Source organism: Sturnira hondurensis, unplaced genomic scaffold, assembly GCF_014824575.4.
Source record: "Sturnira hondurensis isolate 20B ecotype Veracruz unplaced genomic scaffold, ASM1482457v3 Scaffold0006413, whole genome shotgun sequence".
NCBI classification, from domain to species: Eukaryota; Metazoa; Chordata; class Mammalia; order Chiroptera; family Phyllostomidae; genus Sturnira; species Sturnira hondurensis.
In genome coordinates, this window is record NW_028079044.1 from 34668278 (window position 1) to 34686971 (window position 18694).

General features: G+C 36.1%; 1 pseudogene; it reads right to left on the reverse strand.

Annotated features, from left to right (window-relative positions):
• Positions 1–2231: 2231 nt before the first annotated feature.
• On the reverse strand, positions 2232–17219 carry LOC118988777 (M-phase phosphoprotein 6-like; annotated as a pseudogene).
• Between the last annotated feature and the right edge of the window lie 1475 nt (positions 17220–18694).

Sequence of the window (18694 nt, forward strand, 5' to 3'; positions counted from 1 at the left end):
TAGCTTTTGAGAGTGTTTGGACATCACGAGGATCCATCCTGGCTTGTCTTTTCAGCTTGTTACTTCCATTATGGATGGAAAGTGAAACCCTGCCATCTCTACTTGCGTGGGCACATTTGCTCACGAGTTAAGTCACCTCCAAGCAGCCTCTACTATTATTTTAAGATGCTAAAAGTTACTTGAAAGGCTTTGTGATAGGATATGTCACCTGCAGGTGACCAAAAATAATCAGGCTGATAAACTGTAGCAAGTGACAGTTGAAGTCTAGGTTGCAAAACCAGTAACTCTATTTAGACAAGAAGAAATGTCAAATTTAGATTTATTACTCATTCCTGTGCTTGGTGATAATAATGCTTTCCACTCACAAAAAAAAATTCTATCAAGAGAATCCACTGAATTTCAAAATTCAGTAATTGTGCTAAAAATACATGGAGTTAATAAAGGTAAATATTCACGGAACAGATCTGAAAGACTAAATTGATACTCCATTATAAAACATTTTACAGAAAAATTCTGCTTGTTATAGTCTAAAATGGATAAAACGGCATTGTTTTCAGAAATTGTTTTCATGGCCAAGGGTCACAGACAAGATACTGTGCTGACCAACTGAGAAGTATAACACAGAATAGGTAATGAGAGAGAAATATTGCAGTAATTCTTTATCACTATCCTAATCGTGATGTTTTGGACAGAAGGCCTTGTATTATCAGCAACCTTCAAGTCTCACTTTTTAATCACATCGTCATTTACTTTCCAGCTGTGCCCTAGAGCAGAGGTATTATCTTCTTTTTCTGAAAGACACCTAGGGATTACTTCTTGGATTAGAATAAAATCAAAGAAGTACCTATACTGCCATCTACCCTTTCAGAATAATCCCAAAACACACAAAAAAGAAGATAGCCTAATCATTATTAACACTAAAATATAAACGTTTCCTGAATTTTTAGGAAATGATATTTAAACTTCTAATAAAGCATGACAATATGCATTCTATTTATTGCATTAAAGTGTATTTCAGGTGTTTAATTCAATTTTACTACATAATGTACTTCACCGTTTTTATCACATGATAGGAAGGCATTATTATCACATCATAGTAATCATGCGGTAAATGCGGTGAATAAATCGCACAAATACCACTGAACAGCTACTATTACCAGACACGTTAGCTTCTGTACGTATTGGGAGCTGCTGCGTTACAATGGTGGAATTTTAACTTGGTAGGTGGTACTGCAGAATGCTTATTCCCTCTCTTGGTGTTCCCTTCCGGTAAAGGACCTCTAACTCCAGTTGGTACACTCAGGTTTCTTTTTATGCTGGGGAGGTAGAATAGATAAATCTGGGGAGCGTGTCTGGGCAGGCACACTCGCTCCAGCTCTCCTGTACTTGGTTTCTCAGGGGAGCAAGCTCCTTGCCCAGATCACATGTTCCCTTACTCTCGGGCTGTTTCCCACACAGAGGGGCTTTCCTGGGTCTGGTGTTTGGGGAGCCTGGTGGTTAAACCTGACTCATTCTGGGCACCGTGCTTGACCCAGTTCACTCTCCCACTCAGCTGCATTTTCCAGTTTTGCCTCACAAGTACAGTATGTGTTATTTCCTTCCAGGGGCTTTCTGTTTTGTTTTGTATCATGATGTTTTCAGAATTCAGTTCTCAAACTGGAGGGGTGATATATATTGAAGGCTCTCTGAGGGCCAGATGGTGTGAGATTTGTTGCAAGCATAGAAATCCAGTCATCCAGAGCATCTGTTGGGGGAATACAAACAGGGATCTTTCCTATGGACCCAATGAAGGACAGTACATTGTTTAAGTTTTGACCAAGATCATGTGACTTATTGTCTAGTTTTTACTTTTTTTCTCCAAAAAACAGGCATAATTCTGACCTTGGGGGGGGTCTTTAAAGTTATAATTAGGAAATTACTTACTGTATTCACTACAAATCACGCAAGTATAACAACACTGTTCAAGTAATATTTAGAACTGGAACCTCTGGCTCTGGGTTGAAATGTATTTTCGTTATAAATCTGGCAGTTTGATTTAAAGTGGTTATGAGTCTCATGAGGAAATGTGTTTCAGGTTCAAGTGTAGATAGAATGGTCCCTCTTTTATCTCTGTGAGTAGGGCATTAACTGTTACAAACAGGATTTGGAAATCCCTATTTTGAAGCCATAATTTTATAGCGCCACTGTAAATGTCACAGGAAGATTCCACTACACCACCACGGATGTGTTGATTAGAATGCCGTGGGAGCAAAGCGGCCACTCCTGCGCTTGTGGAGGGATTTGAAGGAACATTTAGTCCTGGAAGTGCTGGCTCTGCGCGTCTGAGACTGGGGGACAGCACCTCCTCGAAAGCCCTGTTTGCCATCAACATCTAGGAGAATAGGAACAGGATACATGATTTAGCAGAAGCACCAAAGGAATCAGCAATGTTCTCTTTGCGCCTGGGTGATAGATAAAGCAAAGCTAAATGAATTGTTATTACTTAAATTGCTTGTTAAGGTAAAATGCACAGATATTCAATGCATCATGCAATGAGTTTTGACCAGTCTCTACAAGTGTAATCAGCATAATCAAATTAAGAGATGCTTCCAGTTCTCCCGGAGAGCGCTCTCATTCATTGTCAGTCACTTCCTACCCTCCGCAGAATCTGCTGTTCTGATAGCGATACTGCTAAATCATTTTTACCTTCTTCAGTCACATTTGGAATTTGCTTTTGACCTTACTTTTTTCCAATATATACATTTTTAAGATTCTTCCACGTTGTTACATGCTTAAACAGTAATCTTTTTCTATTTTAAATGTGCTTCACTGAGGCAAATTTATATACAGTAACATTTACCAATTTTAAGCGTGTTAATCAATACATTTTAGAAGTATGTACAGTTGTCTAATATAATCAAGATAATCCTCTTTCAATTGTATTTAGTGAAATAAAACTTAGTCCAAGATGGTGCCAAATTATTCATGGAAATAATACAATATGGGGATTTCATAAATTATAAATAAAGATTGAGCATTTCCCTTATGATTGATGCTTATAAACTACTAATTTGATTAAAGTCAAATTTTATCATAAAAATGTTCAAACAAAAAAACCAGAATTATGCAAAATAGAGGGTTTTTTGTTTTGTTTCTAAATTTCTTATGTGGGAGCTCTAACGTAATGATGGACAGGGAAGAAATACAAGAAAAAATTATACTGAGATAAATTATAACATTTGGGGTTAAGAGGTATCAACAATTATTTGAAGCAAAACTTTAACTTAAAGATTTGTGGGAGTGAAGAGTTTGAAAACCACAGCAATAAAAAAAAATAGACCAGACAGCCAAAAGGGGAACGGTGTCAGAATCAGCACGGAAAGCCCAAACTAACTGCAAATGATTTTGTGTTTGTGTTTGTGTGCATACTGCATTTTAAATAGTTTCATAAATGAATATGAATAGTTAACATATACTAGAGGGCCCATTATAATAAAAAATATTTCTTAAAATTACTTCCAGTTGCTTTGTGGAATGTGCACTTTTCCCTCTGCTTTTCTTTCAGAAATTTAGAGAATTATTGAAAATAACTTTCTATAAATTCAAATCTAGCAAATTAACATATAGCCCCGGCAAACTTGCACAAATTATTTTTTAGTTTTTATAGGACACATGGGTGTCTGGAATACGTACTCAAAATAATTAGTTACAAGTCATGATCAAACCAGCACCATTAATATGTATTTATTTTTTAAATGGCAGCACGACGGAAGTGAAAATGACTGAGAGACTGGTGTGGAGAAACAAACAAGGAGAGCATTGCTGAAGAATGCAGGAATAGGTCTTGGCATTGTATTCATGGTGATTTTTAAAGATGGCATAAACGTTTTAGAAATATTCTAAAGTGTTAAAAGTATTTTTGAAAAATTGCTGGAAATTATTAGTTAAACCAGTGTATCAGCAGATACTGAAGACAGAGAGAAATAGTAAAGAAAAACAGTAGAAGTCCAGGCAGCTAAAGTTCTGTTAGGTAGGCTTTAACAGAATTGCTTGAAGAAGCGTGCTTTGCCTTGAATTAAATCTGTTCAGTAATTCGTTGTTACCATGCCACAGGGAAGTTTCTAGGAAACCACCTTAATGTTAAATGGTCAGATGCTGCAAGTTAGTGAACTTTAATTTATGACTGGTGTTTCAATAACTTCAGAGATAGCATGACATGAGAGCAAGGAAGGAGGGAAGAAAGGAGAGAGGGAAAGAAAAGAGAAAGGAGGAGAGTAGAAAGAAAACTTCTTAACGCATTTTGCCTAAAGACCCTTGACGTCAGCAGAGCTCCACTTTTTAACTTACTGTCTCCAGGCCCAATTGCACTATTTTTATAACTTTATTTCTGGACTAATTTAACAGAAAAGCAGAGGTGGCAGAGAGTTAGGAGAGTTGCTCTCCAGGGCATATCTGCCAATATTTTTTCCCCCAGTACATCTTATTTTAAACTATGGCAGCAGTAACAATCGAGGGACTATTTAACAAAGTGAGGATCCTTCCAATACGTTTCTCTACCACAGTCTTCACTCCCAGGGTCTCATCTCCTGGGCCAAGGCAGCTAAACCGTGGTGATGGAAGACGCAAGCCTCATTTCTTTCTCCCTGGTTTTCAGGTAAAAATAATAATAATAATAATAATAATAATAAAGAATGGCTGAAACTAAAATTAAAATGTTTTTAATACGAATCAATTCTGGTCTCCCAGAACCTTGCTATAGCTAGAGATCAATAAAGGAGAACCAGAAAATATATAAATTCAACAAAAGTTTTATAGTTCCCATTGTTGCTTTGTCGGGGAAATATAATTAAAAATGAAACCTTTTCCCAACCCAAATCCTTTCCACAAATGTAGTTATGAAAGGAAACACTATTATTATTGAATAAGCATCACACCAGAATGTGATGTGCAAAACAACGAGCCCCTGAAGAGACTCAAAAATCTTACCTTTTCCATAGGCAGGCAGATATAATCCATCACATACAGGTTCTCAAGAAAAATACAACCAATCCTCAAGTAAGAGGATTAACAGTACTGTTTGTCATACCATAGTTTGTCCTAGACATACTTGGTAATTGTAGTGATCAATATTTTAACTAATTGGCTAAATTCAGAGGAAAAATAACTCATACATTTTAGGACAGGAGATAGTTTTGCAACTTGGAGCAAGCAAGTTAAGGCTCCTACCCTGGAACAGAATCTGAAAGATAGAGCTGCTATCTTCCTCTATGTTTACATTTCAAAGAGATGGCTCCCAGGTTGCCAGGAAAGACGTTCCTGGTCTTAAAGCTGACAACAGTCCTCTCCAGTTTTCAGAAGACTATATATTTCAAAAGGAGAAAGTACTGGCAATTATAAATATGCTGAAGTAGATGCTCTAAGAAAAGGGAAAGAAGTCTCTTCCCTTTTCAATCAAAAGAATTAAACCTCTTTAAATTATTTTAAAAAAAACTTACTGGGTAATCTTGGTTAAGAACATTGTATAAATTTCAGGACTACAGCTTTGTAACCTGACACCTGTGCACTCACTGGATTGTGTACCCAGCCTGCAAAGTTTCCTTTCCTTCTGTTATCATGTATTTGACCTCCTTCACCCTCTTCATTCTCCCCCATGACCCTACCCTCTGGCAGTCATCAAGTTCTCAGTATCTATGAGTCAGTTTTTTTTGTTTGTTTGTGTGTACATTTCATTTGCTTGTTTCTTTTTGTTTTATGCTCCACATGTGAGTAAAATCTGTTTGCTATGGTTTTTGTCCTTTTCTGACATTTCATCTAGCATAATGTTGTCAAGAACAATCCATGTTGTTGCAAATGACAGTGTTTCATTTTTCTCTTATAGATGAATAGTATTCCATTGCACAGATGGCGCACATTGTCTCTGTCCAGCCATCTGGGGCAGCACACTTGGATTGTCTTGGTCATTGTGAATAATGCTACAGTAAATTTAGAGGTACATGTATCTTTATGAATAGTCAGATTCACAGAAGAGGGTTTCTGGGTCATATGGAGTCTCTCTTCTTAATTCTTTGAGGTACCTCCATACCATTTCCCATAGTGGTTTCACCAATTTACATTCCCAATTGCAGTATGCTAGACTTCTCCTTTTCTTCACATGTTCTCTCACTCTCTCTCTCTTTCTCTCTCTTTCTCTCTCTGTCTCTCTGTCTCTCTGTCTCTCTCTGTCTCTCTCTGTCTCCCTCTCTGTCTCCCTCTCTGTCTCCCTCTCTGTCTCCCTCTCTGTCTCACTGGTAATAGCCTTTCTAACAGGAATGAGGTGGTATGTCATTGTAGTTTGGATGTGCATTTCCTTTCAACTAGTGAAATTGAGCATTGTTTGGTTTATCTGTTGACCATCTGTATGTCTTCTTTTGAAAAGTATTTATTCAGATCCTTTGTCCATTTTTTAAATCAGGTTTATTTCTTTGTTGTGGAGTCACATAAGTTTTCATATTTTGTATACTAGCCCCTTATTAGAGGGATCGTTTGCAAAAATCTTCTATTCAGTTGATTGCTTTGTTTTGCTGATGGTGTCTTTTGCTGTGAAGAAACTTTCTAGTTTGATATAGTCCTATGCATTTATATTTGCTTTTAATTCCCTTGTTTTGGGGGTCAAGTTCACAAAACCCCTCTAAGACCAAAGTCCATACATTTAAATATTTACTTGTCCTTGCACCTTTCAGTCATTTTTAATTGATTATGTGCTCAGCAAAGGAATGCTAATATTTCATTGCTTACAAGTACCAATTCTCGCACTGGCTGGTGTGGCTCAGTTGGTTGGGTGGTACCCTGCAAACCAAAGTGTTGCCAGTTTGATGCCCTGTCGTGGCACATGGCTGGGGCATGAATCCAGTTCCCAGCTGGGACATGGGTAAGAGGCAACTGACCATATCTATGTTTCTCCCCTCTTGCTCCTCCACCTTCCCTTCCCTTCCCTTCCCTCTAGAAACAGTTAAAAAAATATTAAAAAATATTCAAACTATCAACTCTCATCAACTATTGCAACTTACTTTTTAAGAAACATAAAAATTATTTTAAAAAACCAAACAGAGTAGCGTGGCTGATGTGGCTCAGTGTATTGAACACTGGCCTGTGAACCAAAGGGTCTCCTATTCAAGTCCAGTGTAGGGCAGTTGCCTGGGTCGCAGACCAGGTTCTCAGTACAGAGCATGCCAGAGGCAACCAAACCAGACATTCGTATTTGCCTCCCTCTCTTTCTTCCTCCCTTTCCCTTTCTCTAAAAATGAATAAGTAAAATCTTAAAAAAAAAAAAAAAACAGAGTAGAGGTTATCTCAGACCAAAGTGATCTCAAGGAATTAAATTAAGATAGAATTATTTTTCACAGCTGTATTTTATAAAAGGTTCAAAATTTCAGATAAAACAAAGTTTGTGCTTCCCATGAAGTTAAGTGCTTTGTAGAGAGAGAAGAGAACCTGAGGCACAGTATATTTATAGTTTCCTACATGCATTAGACAATCTATGTGGCACTATGACCAAGCCAATACCAATATAAACAAATGTAGTGTTGTCTAACCAACAGAATTAATTCCTAATCCAATCAGAGTAAAAGCAAAGGCTACACTGAAAGTGTTTTCAAAACATAATTACTAACATTATAATTCCAAACTTATTAGAATCTGTGTATAAAGTGTGAAATCCTATCTAAATGCCTGAATTATCAAAAGTTAAATTTTATTAAATAATGGTAAAAGAATCTCTTTTTGTGTAATAGTATTCCTCAACTAGGGATAATGCCCTCTACCTACCAGAATGATGTTTGGCAAAACCTTGAAGATTTCTGGCTATCACAATAAAGGCTGGGGTGGGGGCCATGGAATCCAGCAGCAAGAGGCGATGTCTAAACACCCTACAATGCACAAGGAAGCACCCCCTCTCCCCAAAGAAAGAACTATCCAGTTCAAAAATCAGTAATGCTGAGATTAAGAAAACCTGCTGCATTATGGTTAATTTGGGGACAGCAATTAGCACATTCCACTTTTCGTCCACACTGAGATGTCTAATATGAAACTGATCTACAGATACTAACTTAAAGCTCAAATTGATATTGATTTGCACTGAAAGAGAAATGATAAAGTATGAATTGATCATTATTCTAACCTGCAAAAAGCTTAACAATTTTCTTCCATTATTGAATAACCTGGCATAAAATATCTGAAGCTGACAAGATGATAAAGCAACACACGCAGTGCGGAGGTAAAAGCGATCTCAGATGTCTTCTTTCCTGACATTTATTGTGAAATGATTGAGTAGCACACAAGGAAAAACATATCTATACAGTGGTGGGGCTACCCCAAGTTTAGCAGACTGAATCTGACGTGGACAGTGTTTCACATTTCTAACAGAATGAAATTGTGCCAATTAAATCACAGTAATAGCTCCATTAACCACCAAAAGTCATGGGAAATAGAAAATCTTTGGCTGTGGAAATTACATGCTTTAAAAAATGTAAAACTTAAAACAAATAATGTTTAAAAAACTTGAAACTGATTGAAACCTTCCTGAAAAAACTTGAAACTTGAAACCTTCCTGAAAGCAGTATCTGAAAAAGAAATAACTAGAAGAAAATTAAGTTGTGTTCTGTACAATGAAGATTTATATTATATGAGAACACATATCAGTAAATACGTTTGTCAAAATTTGTTTTTAAAGGTCAAATGGGTGTATTAGCTTTATTCTCCAAATTAATGTCCAAAATATAAAATTCATTGCCAGTAACAAAATAGAGTTTATACCTTCTGTTAATATATATTTAGAAAGCTATTGGCCCATGGTTTGAGTGGTAAAGGTATGGAATGCTGATCATATAATTTTTTTAGTCAACTATGGAGGATATTTAAAATCCTTTCCACTTATATAATATATTTCATTTCCACTTAAAATGTATAATTTTATCAAAGTATGTAAGGCTATTCATAAAATTGCATTATGTCAAGGACCAGAAATTCCCTTTGCTGTGATTACATTGTTTCAAAATCCATTACTTCACTAACACATCTCTGAAACAATTTTACTGTGATTGTGTGATATCAAAAGCTGTATCTTGTATTCACCAAATAATGGATTTTTTTCACTTTCATGGATCCAGATAGAAGAAGCATTTTCCCTTTGATTATACTTGAACAAAGTCTAAATAGTCTACTTTCCTTTCAGACAAGTTTTTCTTTGTACATGTCATTTCCAGGATCACTGCTATTTGCAAACCACTTATGAAGCCCTATTCTGAATAAACAAAAATTCTCATTATAATGGAGTCTTCTGACTCATAATGGATGCAAAAAATAAAAACCCTTTGTGATGTGTTTCAAGTTCTTGTGCTTACCATATTCAGAATAAAAGCATAAACCTGAAACAAACAAAGAAAGTTAATTTTATTAAAGAAGAAAAGGAAACTCTCTAAGGGCTTCTCTGTCAATAGGTTAGGAAAAAAATATTTTGTTAGTATTCTGTAGTTAAAAGACACATTAAAGGACATTTAAGCTAGCCATATCTTTCTATAAAACACAACTCCAAATCTCCATAAGACTCTTGAAGAAACATCCATGAGCCCCGTTTCATCTTTATCAGTGATTCTTTGTGGTTAGAAGGCCCGAGAAATTTTGATTTCTTTAGATGAAGAGAGAAAGAAAAGTGGCGAGAGCTTCACTCCATATGTTTCATGCTTCCTTGAATAATTCTTTCACTTATCCATCTAAATGACGTTCCTCGCTTCACTATTTTGTGCACTAGGTACTGATGTGATAATAAAGTAAAACAATTCAAGACTTTGATTTTTTTTTTAATTTAACTCAGTAACTCTGAAGTTAACATATTTATGTATAAAGCATTTCATTTTCATCATGGGGATTTCTCTTAAATACAACAGTTATGTATTCTACCTCTCAGTATATATTTAAGATACTAAGTTCTCATTGAATATAATGTATTATTAAATGAATATTTGAATGTTATCCTGTTCTTCAGACAATATATAAAATAGACTTTATTCCTAACTACTGTCTCCAACTCCTTCCCCTAAAACAACCACTAGAGCAACTACAACCAAAATCATAAAAAGTCTTAGAGTTTATTTGGAAGTGGTAAAAACCTAACGTGTTTATTTTCACACATTTATATCGTTAGAATATTGGGTCATTGTTAATAGTCCCATCAGCTGGGACTAAACCGCTGGTTTCTCTGAACTTGACTTATTTATATAATTGAAGAGCAGTGTCCGAGGTAGATCCATCATGCATTAATGGTGGTTATCAGGTGAGATGAAATAGTTTGAGGTTATGGTAAATTGTAAGACACGTTTTAACTTTTGTGTCAACATTCTCATCCCCTGGAGAGGATGCTTTAAAACACCTCTCCATTGAAATGTATAAAACATAACAAGAATTACTGCTGCTTTAAAAATGATCATTGTCCTCTTGGAGTTTGCGTGTCAAATGTACGATGTCAATCGAAGGTAGTTGTGATAGGTGGGACAACGGTCCCTTAGGGATGCCCGAGGCCTAATCCAAGTAGCTCGTGAACAAGTTACATCAAAGGCAAAAGAGACTTTGAACATTTGACTAAGATTAAAGATGGGGAGACAATGCTTGATAACCCTTACGGGGCCAAATTAATCTCATATATCCTAAAAATCAGAACAAGGTAAAACATTGAATCTGAACAATAAGATGTTTGAGGGACTCAACCCACACTTGCTGGCTTTGTGGATGAAGGGAAGAAGCGTGAGCCAAGAAGAGAGGATTGCTTCTGCAAAGTAGGAAAGGCCCTCAGAAATCATCAGTGAGAACACAGACTCACTCCTACAGTAGGAGACGATTGAATTCTGCCAGCGGCCTGCGTGACCAAGGTCACTGATCCTCCCGCAGAGTCCAGGAAGGACTGCTGCCCCGCCAACCCCCTAATTTTAGCCTGGAGACAGCCACATTGGACTTCTCACCTGTGAAATGATGATAGGTGTTGTTTAAGCAACTGATTTTGTGGTGATTTATTAATGCCAACAATCAGAGCAATACATTAGTCGACATGCCAACAGGAAAAGTTTTGTCAAAATTTAGTAAAGCATGGCTTTATAAAGACATTTCTACACTGATCTTTTGCCTTCCTCAGTCAAAAGGTAGAATTTACAGATGCACCACATATTTCAAGAATATACAGCAGAATGTCTTCCACCAAGAAATCCCCAAATAAAGATTTTCCTAATTTTTCTGTGCTTCTAGAGAATGCTATACATACCACTCAGAGAGCACTTGTGGTGTAACATTTTAAATTTGTTTTAGTATCTTCTCTTCCATTAAAAATTAATTTTGGTATCAGATTATTATTCTTACCAATGGTTCCTTCCTCTATACCTAACACAGGGCCTGGCTCAAAGCAATTTCCCCATATGTATTATGCAGAATTAATAAATGTCTAATTAAATGTCTGGAAAATGTACCAATGCCAGCTTATCAACCACAAATCAATTTTCTCTCACACAATTACATATCATTTATATTCAGTGTGGGATGCAGATAGCTTTTAATACATTCATTATGAGGTATGCTAGAAATCCCACAGTGAGAGTACCTGGGGCCTTCTACAGTCTTTTTTTAAAATATATATATATTTATTATTTTAATTATAGTTGACATATAATAATATATTAGTTCCAGGGGTGCAACATAGTGTTTAGACATTTCTATAACTCAGTGATTACCCTAGTATGTCCAGTATTCATCTAACATCATATACAGTTACTAAGATATTATTGACTATATTCCCTCTGCTGTATGTTACATCCCAGGACTGTTTTTATAACTGGCGACAGGTATGTCTTAATTCTTTCCCCCTTTTCACCAATCCTCCCAACCCCTCCCATCTGGCAAACATCAAAGTGTTCTCTGTATCTATGAGTTTGTTTTGTTTGTTTATGGTTTTAGACTCCACAGGTAAGGTAAATCATGTATTTCTATTTCTCTGACTTAGTTCACCTAGCATAATAGCTTCTAGTTCATGTTGCTGCAAGTAGCAATATTTTCATTTTTTTTATGACTGAGTGATATTTTAGCTTTATCCATTTTTCTATTCATGAACAATTATATTGGTTCTGTATCTGTATCTATAAATAATGCTGTTTTGGTTTCTTTGGATAAATACCCAGAAGAGAAATTAAGTCAGGATAGTGAATAAAAAGCTACCCAAATTCCAGATGATATAAATGCCAAGCACAGTCCCCCTGCAGTTTGCTGCTGTGGGTAAAGGGTCTTCTGTAAATCCAGGACTTTGTTCACCCTTATTCAACTGACTGTCAACAGACTTATCCATGAGACACACTGAGGAAAACCATTTTAAGAAATCTGGAAAGTTTGTCTTATGTTTTCTGGTTTCCTACTTGTAAGGAAAGCTGTTGAGCTTTTCCTATATTTCTATTGCTTATTACACTTCCCCTCTTTCCGCCCTGCCTTTTACAAATTGGGTAGAAATCTCTCATTTACATATTGTCCTTCATTGATTATTTACACATATATATCATTCATTTAAATCCAAGGAAAAGACACCATTTAGCTCTATGGGTCATGAAAATGCTGTTATATGTTATCTTCACACAATTGTTTCAAGGATCTGAAAAGATAACTGGATATAATACATCCGGTGTATCTAGACAGAAGGTTGGTGATTATATCACAACCTTGGTGTTGCCATAAAGACATAGTTGTGACATAATGCAGCAACTTATTCTAAAATCATTTAAATTGGTAATGTGCATATTATGCTCTCAAAATTGTGCTTCTATGACAAACCAGTGAGCAAGCCACGAGGTCTACAGTAGATCAGAGAAATACTCAAGGACTTCTGCAGGTACAGCAAATTTCACAGTGCCTGTCAAGAACACAGAAACATTTTTAAATCAAACTGAGTCCAGTCCTCTGGCTATTTTACCATAAGTACTACCTGTGCCATTTAATGAACTATGTCACCTTCAAACATTAATAACTGTTTATATATCTATGTAAAACATAATAACTTAATAAGTAAATCATTACTGGGCAATGGTCTCAACATTGATGTTAATTTTTTGTTGTTTTTGCTTTTTGTACTATGTAGAGGAGCCCAGTGTGGTGGTCAGATTTCAAAAAGTGTCGTCAAATAAATTATGCCTGCTTGTATTTCCCTTGCTTTGTTACATCCTGTAGTGAATCTGAGCTGGTTCTACTCCTGTATTTCAATGAACAGATTTGCTGTTGAAGTAATTCTGTGTCAGTTCCAGGCTTAAAGATGCTATATTTATTTACATTTTTGTACCCTTAGAATCCCTGAGCCACATAAAACTTCACATAAGAAGACTGACTACCCCGAAGCTGCTACCATATTGTAAGAAAGCCTGTATCACCCATGTGAAGATAAAACGTAGAAGGAGGGACTGACATGCCCAGCCAGCCCTCGTGGGGTCTAGCCATCTCAACTGAGTCATCTTGTGGGTGAGTGAAAAACAAACGAAGAGCGGGCTCAAGTGATTTTGCCATGATGGGCCTTTCTATTATCTATTGCTATATGAGAAATTACTCCGCGACCTAGTGGTTCAGTATCATGCAATTTTATTTGCTCTTGCAATTTTGTGGATTGATTTGGCTCAGCTGGGCTGTTTGTACTTGGCATCTTACATGGCATTGCTGTCAAAGGATAGCTGATGCTAGTGTCATTCGAAAGGCCAGTTGGGCTGGACATTGATGATGAAGGGCTGAAATATTCTGAAATGACCTCAAATGAAATCATTTAGTATCTCTGCTTATTTGATATGTGTGTGTATGCTTGTGCACTTATTTTATTTTTGTGTCTGGGAACCAGAATGACAGCTTTTCTTTCGACTTACCAGTTTTCTTGTGAAATAGAAGCCACTTGATTTCACTCCCTTAATTACATAATTGACATTTGAGCATAATATTGAAGTAGACAACCTATTCAAGCTCACTTGCCACCATTGTAAATATTGCATCTTATAAAATAATTACTTTGCCAAAGTTCCCCTTAGAATTTCATAATTTTTACAATTTGAAGTAAAGAAAGTTGGCTTAGACCTACGCCTTGCATCTTTGAAGAGTTGTAATTACCCTGATTATCTGCATTATCTGCTCCAGTGGAATGTTAAAATATGTTTAACACTATCTCTGGAGGAATGCACTTAGTTTCTAAGAAATGGCCATCTGTTTTTCCTTCGAACGTTCACTATGGGTTGAAAATCCACTTGCATCTTTGGTGACATCAGCATCATCCACACGAGCTCCCTATCTGGGGGGCAGGAGTTCTGCAAAGCATATAGGAGAGAGAAAAGCAAGAACCACAGTGCAGAGAAAGACCCAGATTTGACCATCTCCTCTCTCTTCTCTACCTAGAGGACACAGAGACTTTTCAACGCTTTTCTTGCTCTCCTTTAAATGAACTTTCAGACACCTTTACCAATCCCAGAATTGTCACTACAGTACTCGTAAATTCCATTTGGTTCTCTGTTGTACATCTTGTTACAAAGGATTATGCAAGTATTGCAATTTGAGAAAAGGGAAGTATGTAAATCAGTGGAATAAAGAGGTTGAATATCATGGTAACATCATATCTGAATTAATGTGAAACAATGAAGAGGGTGTCTAAGTTTGACTTTACGTGATACAAATATTATCAATCAGAACTGTCAGTTCACAGCACTAAAAGTACTCTGAAGTTCCAGTGCTGGTTGTGATTGACTGTTTATCAATGGGATAGCTTAGATAAATGGAAATGATTTATTTTGAAAAATATATATATATCAGTGGTTTTTAAAGGACTTTTCCCCCTTATGTCACATGTCTGAGAATCTAATGAAGGTATTATAGTTTTTCTCCAGAGGGAACAAATATGTGCACTTAATACTTTATATTACATCTAGAAAATTAATGGGCTCCCTGGAATATAGTGCCTTGTTGACCTATCACCCAAACCAGCATTTTAATAGAAGTACAGAATTCAGAATAGGCATAAAAAGTATATAATCTTTCAAGTAAGAGTATAAAAGGTGACTGTAGATAAAATTGATATATTCCTTCGTGCCAAAGAACAGAAGAAAGCCAAGTGTTGTTATATGCCTGTACAGGCAAGGGTGGGGTACAGGATGAATTTTCTTAATTATACTCCAGAGTGTCTAACATAAGTTCTGATTTGGGTCTCAGGAATGTAAATGTACCATATGTAGCAGAAACTGAAAAGAGGCAAATATTCTAAAATTGATACTATGATTTAGAATATGAGTGGAATCATATTGTGTGGGAGTGACTGGTTTACTTCATGTAGAATGATCTTCTCTTGGCTCATCTATGTTGTATTATGTAATAGAATTTTCTTTGGATGTTTGAGAAGAATTGATGTTAATTCTTCTTAAATGTGTGGTAGAATTCTTCAGTGAAACCATCAGGTCCAGCGTTTTTTTTTTTTTTCTTTGGTGTTTTTCAACTACTATTCAGTTCCTTCACTAATGACAGGTCTGTTCAGATTTTTTTATGTCCTCGTGATTCACCTACAGGAAGGTGTAAGTTTATGGAAGTTGATCCATTCTTCTAGGCTCTCCAATTTGTGTACAACTGTTCATAGTAGTCTCATAATTACTTTTACTTCTGTGGCATCAGTTGTAATGTTTCACTTTCATTTTTAATTGTGTTTATTTGAGTCTGTCTTTTCTTATTTAGTCTTACTAAAGGTATGTCGACTTTGTAGATCTTTTCAAAACATTAACTCTTGTCAAGGGTGTCAGTCCTGTGGCATGCAGGCCACATGCAGCCCAAGATGGCTATGAATGTGACTCAACACAGAATCATACATTTACTTAAAATATTATGAGATATTTTTGTCTTCTTTAGTGTTTTGTATTTATATGTGGCCCAAGACAACTCTCCTTCTTCCGGTGTGACCCAGAGGCACCAAAACTTTGGATACCCCTATAAGAACATTTGTCATAGCCTTGGGTGGTGTGGTTCAGTGAACCAAAGGGCCAACGGTTTAATTCCCAGTTGGGGCACATGCCTGGGTTGCAGGTCCGGTTCCCAGTAGGGGGCATGCAAGAGGCAACCACACAGTGATGTTTCCCTTCCTCTCTTCCTCCCTCTTTCTCTGAAAATAAATAAATAAGATTAAAAAAACATTTATCATTTTTTATTGATTAAAGCCTTTAAACAAAACAAGACAACAATAAAATAACAATTCCACAAACTGACAAAGACTTGGTAACATGCAAATACTTTAGGCAAGAGAGGCATGTTTGCTCTTGATGAATTTACATAAAACTTCTCATAACATTTAATTCCAAAATGTATGTATGAATTGACTTGACATAATTAATAATTTAATGTAAAATGTAAACATAAAAACAAAAAACACTGCTACTAATTTATTAATCAATTTAAGGTTGGTGAATATAGAGACAATATTTAAAAATCTGAGGTCAAAGAATCTTTAGGAAGCAACCATGACCAATGTACATTTGAAGAACAAGGATTAAAAATTCACTCCTGATGAATACCATTAAGCAAAGGTTGTATAGCATCCATCACACAGTTGTTTCAAAAACAGCATTTTCCAAAAATTATAAATGTGTTTACAAATAAACATTACAATATTAATAATTACAGAGAAATCATCAGAATGACTTTCAAAATATGTTAACTCTCATAAGGCATCCCTGAGCCATATCCATTTTAATCTTGGGGCTTTTACGGGATCTTTTTACTTTAATTGGTTTTATGTCTCCATTTTCATCTTCTTTATAATCAGCACACTCTTGGTTTTTGTTGTTGTTGTTGTTTGCTTGTTTTTGCAGACTTTTTTCCCAGTTACCCCCACCAGGGTTTCATGTCTTCTAGTCATTTCTTCGTCTGACACATGAGGTTCCAGTATAACATTTTCGAGTCTTCATTTTTAGTGTTCATCTGAAGCAATAATTTCTCAGCCTCAGGATTAAATTCTCTGATTGACCTTCTTCCGTAGATAAGATCATCACAAAACAAGAGACTCTGCTCTTCTGTAAAATTTTCTCTTTAAGCTCTGGTAAATCCAAGGACCAGTGCTCTGCAGCAATGATGTTCTTTTCCTCCTATTCTAGTTGTTTCTTGGTTTCTGAGTCCAGTCCCTTTCGCATGAATTCCCTGCGCAGCAGATTCTTCGACAACTCAGTCCTGCTTTGGGTCACCATACTGACTGTCACCTGGCCCCATGCTTTGCCACTTGAAATGTTGACTTTATCCATTGTTTTTCTATTTATTCTCTATTTCTCTCCTAACTTTATTATTTCCTTCATACTGCTGACTTTGGTTTAGTTTGTTTTTTTCTCTAGTTTCTTGAGGCATAAGTTTTGGTTATTTATTGAGAACTTTCTTCTTTTTTAATGCAAGCATTAACCACTTTTCTGTTATTACTGCTTTCACTGCATCCCATAAGTTTTGATGCATTTGATCTAAATATGGAAGTATATGAGTTCAACTAATTGCAGAAAAGTACACTATTTCACTCTTTATCATTCCACTATATTCCTAAATAAAATTTAACCTAGAGCAAATCACATACTCAAACTTTTATTGAGTGAATCAATCAACCATCCCATTACTCAAGTACTAATAGGTAAATAAATTCACTTGTGCTACATTCCTAGAGTTTCCGGTGTCTTGTAACCTGTCAAAGACCTAAGCTTCTTGAGTCCCTTTAAAAACAGCTTGTTCATTAGTCATTCTTGCCAATTAATGTACAAAGTGAGGTCATTCAGTTTCCTAGGATATAGACTGTCCATAAATAAAAGACTTTGTCTATTGAAGTTTCTGAGAGAGATAGAAAAAAATTATTTTCTACTGCTAAAAAAACGAGAATAATGTCATTTCACAGTAGCTGATTAAAAGCCTCCAGAGAGTTTCATAGAGGATCAGGTTTTGTCCTCTATGTTTTAATTTCACTTTTGTAGGCAAAAATCTCACTTATCTACTCAAAAACATAGAGACTAAAGTAAACAACCAATTCAAGGTTAAAAGCCAATTTGCACTTTATAAACTGTGCCTTGGGAGGTTACTATTTCTTTTTAGGATATAATGAGTACCTAGTCTTTGAAAATGTATAGAGTCAAAAATATATTTAATCCTCTAAAGCTATGGTTCTTTATGTAATTAATTATTACCTGGAGTTCCAGTTAAATTTCAATTCCTATTAATTAGAATTCTGATGTTGGGCCTATGGGGGATCTACATTCTAAATAATAATCTCATGTATATTTTAATGCAGTATTCTTTTGCACCTAAAAATCACTGTTGCCAAGTCCAAGATAAAGCTTTATTCTGGCTGGGAATTACATGTGTGGAGTCCTATTCTTTCATGAAAGAGATGGAAAAAATGTTCCCCCTGAAACTAGGCCTGGCTGGGTGGCTTACTTAGTTGAAGCCTCATCCTATGTACCAAAGGGTTGCTGATCTGAGGTTTGATTCCCAGTCAGGCACATACTTAGGAAGCATGTCCTATCCCCAGGTTGGGGTGCATGTGGGAAGCAACTGATTGATCTTTTTCACATCAATGTTTTTCTCTTGCTCATTCTCTCTTCTTCCCTTCCCCTCCCTCCCTCCCTCCCTCCCTCCTTCCTTTCCTCCCTCCCTCCCTCCTTCCTTTCCTCCCTCCCTCCCTTCCTCCTCT